Source organism: Pteropus medius, unplaced genomic scaffold (genome assembly GCF_902729225.1).
Source record: "Pteropus medius unplaced genomic scaffold, Ma_sr-lr_union100, whole genome shotgun sequence".
Taxonomy (NCBI): domain Eukaryota; kingdom Metazoa; phylum Chordata; class Mammalia; order Chiroptera; family Pteropodidae; genus Pteropus; species Pteropus medius.
The window spans coordinates 4048883-4055504 of record NW_024352786.1 but is presented as its reverse complement, the minus strand read 5'-3'; the positions used below and the strand labels follow the sequence as shown (position 1 = coordinate 4055504).

At 35.4% G+C, this 6622-nt stretch overlaps 1 pseudogene; it reads left to right on the top strand.

Moving 5' to 3' along the window:
* The first annotated feature begins 6186 nt into the window (after nucleotides 1-6186).
* On the top strand, nucleotides 6187-6305 carry LOC120591413 (uncharacterized; annotated as a pseudogene).
* The last annotated feature ends 317 nt before the right edge of the window (nucleotides 6306-6622 follow it).

Here is a 6622-nt window from a genome sequence, read left to right as displayed (position 1 = left end):
TTAGTCTCCTCCAGATATTTATTGATATGAAAATAATATTTCATTTAATTTTATAGCAGAAATTTAGAAGCATTGAGTTTTGACCAGTTCGAATTTCTATGCCTGAAGGAGCCCAATGCTTTTATTAGCATTTCTTTCTATAGGTTAATGTAAAGATTATAAATTTAGTACATTAGTAAGACTTTTGTAGATGTTATGGTTTTCATGTTTATGACTTATTTTCTCTCTTCAAGTCCATTGGTGGTAGAGATTTCATTTAGCCAACCTCTGTCCTCTAATTAGTCCTGTGTAAATGTGTTTACATTTATTAAGGCTCTTTCCTATAATTTACTATCTTAGAGGTCCTAAACTCTTTGATTCTTTACTAGTCCCCTTAGTTTCGATCTTTATCTCTATGGCGATGACTCCCCAAAACTACGTAAGATGCCAGGTCTCTCTCCTGGAGTATGCCCATTGGACATCTCTTTAGATGCCTTAGACTCTTCTGGTGCAAAACTGACCTCATTATCTTCCTTTGTTCTTGAACAATGAAATTAACATTCTCCTAGTCCCCCACCCAAATCCTTGAGATCGTATTGAGCCTCTCTTCTCCTATCTTTAGTTGTGAAAGTCATCTAAATGTTCTTTGTCATCTCCATTCCTTTACAGCCACTCTATGCTGATTTTCCCTTTTATTTCATTCAGACTCTGTAACAGCCTCTTCTCTGTACCTCTCTGATCCAGGCCCTCTGCCTCATCCCCATTGCTTTAGCACAGTTGCATACCCTCTTGCCTCCTAACCAAGTGGTTGCCCTGCCTCCGGCTCTTCTCCCTCCATACCACCATCCACATTTCTAAACATTTATTTTCCTAAAGCACAGGTCTTGCCCTGTTATATTTTTCTCACAATGTCTTCAGTGGCACCTGAGAATAAAAATCAGACTGTGATTTCCTCAGGAGTCTCATTCTCCAGCCATGCCATGCTGCTTGCTCCTCCGCATGCACATCTTGTTCTTTCAGGCTCCGAGTTCTATGCTTGTCTTCTCTTGCCAATTCTATTCATATCTTTTTCTCTCCTTTCTATACCATCATCAACACATTTACATAATGTTTTGTGGTTTACAAAGCACCGTTATAATAGTTACCGTTCCTTGAGCATCTATTCTATAACAGGCACTATTTTAGATGTCCTATGTAAATGTTTTAGATAGCTTATGTACATATACCCTATAAGATAGATATTGCCTGCTTATACTGAAGTTCTGGGAGGTTATATAACTTGCTCAAGATCACATAGTAAGTTTCAGAGCCAGAGTTAGAACTCATGACTATATGGCTGTAAATCCTTTGGCCTTTCCATTTCCTTATGCATGCTGCTTCTTACAGTCCCTTTTGATGTAGGCAAAGCTTAGAGCATGCCTGTTTTATAGATGAAACAGGAACAGAGAGTGTAATCAGCCCGAGTCAAATAGCAGTGTCTACTTGACATGCCTTAGGGAATGTGTGAACCTCTTTCAGGGACATCAAAGAATGTAAAGGGACAATTTACTTGTTTTAATTTTATTGATATATTGATTTTTTTAATTGTGAAAACATAGAAAATAGGGAACATCTATTATTGCAATAGTTGTAAACAACAAGATGAATTACCAAAGGATGGATAAGTGGGTTTGTGTCATGAGGCATATTTCCTGAGTTGGAAGAGAGAAACCAAGTCTGATGAGCCTCTTCATATCAGATCCAGCGGCGTATCAGTCAGTCATATCCTCAGTATCAAGACCCTAAAGGTATCCTGGTACACCCTGAAAGCTGTCAATGCTTTCTCTTCTCTATTCAGAATATGCAATACATAGGGCTCTTCCCCTCATTTTAAGTACCTGGTTGCAAAAGGTTGAATTATACAGAAAGTTTAGGGGGATCTGATTATATCAGTCCAGAATACATTCCCTTCTAATGGTTTTAATTAGCCAACTCTGTTTTTTGACATGCCTTCATATTAATGCTCTTTTAAGATGCATTCATTCAATAATTATTGACTATATATACACTAAGTTCTCACTTATCAATAGGTTCTATAACTTTAAGTGAAATGCATAACAAAACCAATGTTACCATATCAACTCTTGTTGATATAAACAAGAGTTTCTGTGATATCAATGTTATAACAAAACAATGTTGAGCAAAATGACATTATTCAAGGGCCTGCTGTATGTGACAGGTACCATTCCAAGCCAGCTGTATGAAAAGTACCATTCCAAGTACCATACATCACTGCAAAACAAAAATCCCTTCCATTTTGTGTGGAGAGGATACATCATAAACATGATAGATAATTTCTATGGGATTTAGAAGAGAAAGAACAGAGTAAGGGGGATCAGCAATCCAGCTTGTGTTCAGGGGCAGGAGTATGAATTGATATTTTAAATTGAGTAGGTTAGGACAGGCCTCACTGAGAAAGTGAAAGCCAAGCAAAGGTTTAGGAGAGGCAGGAGTGGGCCCACTTGGGTCTAGGGAAGAGCACAAAGGCAGAAGAAACTCCAAGAACAAAAGCTGAAAGGCAGGAGTGTGGCCCACTTGTTAGAGGAACAATAAGGAGGCCCCCTGGCTGGAGAGGAAGGAGTAGGGGAAGAGGAATGATTGAGATCCCAGAGCTACAAAGCAGGGAGAGGATATAGGGCCTTATAGACCAGCATAAAAACTTGGCCTTTTACCATGATAAAAAGAACCATTGGAATGTCCTGAGCAGAAGCATAGCATAGCATAATATTACTATTGTTATTATTAATTGGCTTAAGTTTTCTTTCATATTTACTTTATCGTTATATTGTCTTTTATGAATGAATGTTCTATATTTTGCCTGTTTTTCTACTGAATCTTAGTATTTTTATTAATTTATATGATGTTTTTAGTTTTAGGTGCAAAAGTTGGATCCTGAATCCTGGAGTCAAGTTTAAAGATATTAGCACACATTGAAAAAAAAAAAAATAGACATGGGCCCTGAAAATATTTATGTTTAGTTAACTGGGGGTATCGGGGTGATATATACTAATTTTCCTTGTTTCAGACAGGACTAGCTATAAGACAATCTTTATGTTACTACTTCCTGTTCTCTGTTAAAAGTTAAAAATTAAAGATAATTTTTTAAAGCTAATACTCTAAAACAGTCAAAATAGTACAGTTTTAACAGAAATCAGGAAAGAGTGTCCAACAGTGGGTCTTATCCAATTAAAGCAACCAAAACTGGATGGCTCATGTGCTTCCATTGTCCTTGACTAGAACTTGGCAGTTGGCAAGATCAGGGATTACCACCCTGAAGCAAGATGTCTCCACATTTGGTGAATAGAACAGGAATAGTAGGATTCAGACCAGAATCTCATGCTTCAGGAGTATTTTTATGCACAGGTAGACAAAAGCAGCTGAGCCCACAGTGTAATCAGCAAGTAGCCTTCCCTATTCCTGTCTAAACCAACAGCAACGTGGACAAGGACACAACCTGGGACTCTGTGTGTGCAGAGATGCCTGCAAGCTTCTAGTGAGTGGTGCAGACAGAAATGAAACAGAACTTGGACTGTTGACTTCAAGATTACCTGTTGTCCTTTCCACTGTGTTATGTTGCTTATTAAACTCATTCTTATCCCAAAAGCCCATCTCAAATGCTGCCTTTTCTGTGAAACCTTATCCAATCCTTCACGTTGAAATCAACCATTCTCTTCTGTGAGAAAGAATAGCAACTATTGATTTTTAGTACTGTTACAGTGTTTAGGTCATTCTGGCTTATATTAGAATTGTTCATAGCATCTCTACTACTGGATTATAAGCAGTGATTGTGTGGTAACAGTCTTGGTATTACCGTTTTACCCATTAACAATTCATGTTTGTTGTATTAGATTGATACAACATCTTGTGAGAAAGGTAGGTATTCTTTCCATTTTACTTATTATATTAAGTAAAATTTAGAGGTTAAGCGGATTTCTGGAAATCTCAGGCCTCCTGCACCTGAAGTTGAGAGCATTTTGAGGGATACTGCTCTACTCTGTTCCAAAAGTCCATGTAAGACCTTTGAAATATAAGAATCTATTCCTTTTAGGGATCTCAAAAGAGATTTAACATCTGTCTTAAATACTAGTGCTTTTAATTTATCTTATTTTAATTTGAACGTGTATGGGCCTGATCCCTGTACTCAGAGAACTCCTCATAAATATCAAGGTAAAAAAATAAGTATTAACCTTCTTTTTTTTCCAAGTCACGTAATTCTTGCCTCCTAAAATTTTACACATTATTGAGATTTTTCTTGAAATCCTGTTAAAAATATTATCTTTTTTGCTATGGAGCCCCCAAATGAATATAGTAGACATCTACCTAATGTAAAAAAAAAAAAAGATACTTTATTTTTATACATTTTATGTACCTAGAATATTTAATAATTTCTGAAACAATGATTGCTGTTACCCATCCCACCCCCAAGTGAATAAATGATATCCAGATAGTAAGATTCTCTGGAATGAATCTTATCTATTAGCATTTAAAACATTTTGAGAGTTCTTATACATTACAGTTCTAATGCTCCAGGAAATAAGTTTAACTTACATAAAAACAATAACTAATTGTGAAAATACTAAGTCTGATCATCACGTTTGCTGCTGCTTTTTTGTGGAATATGAGGCAAAAATAAACATGAATTACTTAAAAATAGAACTTGGCTCAGGGCTCAAAGGCCAAAAATATTTTTAAAATTTCTGTTGGTTTCATTTTCCTTTTTCATACGTTTGTGCAATATGAGCACCCATCATGTGTTTAATAATTCTCCTATATTTAAGAAATATATTCCATGAAAGCAGTGACAGCTGTAGTATTTAGATAATGCTTCAGAGATTTTTGTCTGGAAAAATGCATGTCACATAGAGCTGTTTTTGTAGTTTTAAAACAGATTTTGCATTGCAATCTCATCCATATTTAAGAATTTTTTAAATATAAAAAATATAGAAACTGAAGAAGATGAAATGAAACTCCATTGTTGAGCTCTAAAGGAATTTGTAGTTTTAGAGTACAATGCTTCCTATGTGATATTTTATCAATGCTATATAATGCTCACTCCCTATTGATTTTTTTAACTTTTTAAAATTATTTTTTATTTTAGTCTCATTCTCCCACCCCCTCCCCTTAGTCAACCATCAACTCATTCTCTGTATCTGTGGGTCTGTTTCTGTTTCATTTCATTTATTCGTTTGTTTTTTCAGATTCCACACCTAAGTGAAGTCATACAGTATTTCTCTTTGTCTGTCTGACTTATTCAGTTAGCATAATACCCACAAGGTCCAGCTATACTGTCACAAATGGCAAGATTTCATTTTTTGTTGCTGAATAATATTCCATTGTACATATGTATCACATCCTTTTTATCCATTTCTCTATTGATGGAAATCTATCTTGCTTTTATATCTTGGCTATTACTAGTAATGCTGCAATGAACATAGGGGTTCATATATCTTTTCATAGTAGTGTTCTGGGTATTCAGATAAATACCCAAAAGTGAAGTTGCTGGACCAAATAGCAGTTCTGTTTTTAATTTTTTGAAGAATCTCTATATTGTTTTTCAGAGTGGCTGTGCTAATTTACAATCCCACCAACAGTGGATGAGAGTTTCCTTTTCTCATCCTCACCAGCACTTGGTATTTGTTGAGATTTATTGATGATAGCCATTCTGACAGGTATGAGGTGACGCTGTGGTTTTAATTTATTTTTCCCTGATGTTTAGTGATGTTGAGCACCTTTTCATATGTCTTTTGGCCATCTGTATGTCCTTGTTGGAGAAATGTCTATTCAGGTCTTCTGCTCATTTTTTAATTTATAAAATACTCTAAAAATAAAAATACGTTCAGAGCTCAAAGGCCAAAATTCTTGTTTTAAAGTGGCTTCTTACATGGGCTTTGGTATAATTATTGATCATAACTTCCATGTTCTAACTTGACCTTCCAAATATGAAAGTAGAAGTAACATCTTTTGATTTTCAGGTTAGAAATATCACGAGAAGCACTGTGATAGAAGACCTGAATTATCTTAAGAGAGTCGTAGAACAAATTAGAAGAATATGTAGTGAGAAATGAGAAAAGTGTAACCTATGTAGATCTAATATAAATAGTTCAGTTAATAAACTCTCATGAAAAGTAGTTTAAAAAGTCATCTGTTGTCTTAAAAGTCCACTACTGAGTCTACAGCCATGCCACCCTGAACAAGCCCGATCGCATCTGATCTCGGAAGCTAAGCAGGGTCTGTCCTGGTTAGTGCTTGGATGGGAGACCACCTAGGAAGACCCGGTGCTGTAGGCGTAGAAAATACAGGATTGTAAGTTGACAAGGTCCTTGCAATCTGTGAGGTCAACCGGGGTTGCCTCGCCTAAAAAAACAAATAAATAAAAATAAGTCCACTACTGTATTTCAGAGATTATTTTTCTTGCAAAAAAGTTAGTTTTTCCTTTTCTTCCCACAATATCAAATGTTGCTCCTCTGGTTTCTCTTTTTCTTAAGTTTAGGGTTGTTGTTTTTTTGTTTTTTGTTTTTTTAATTAATTTTATATTTAAAAATTTGGTTAAGTTGACCATATTAAATTTAATTTTAAGATAATAACTAGGACATGTAAAAACTGT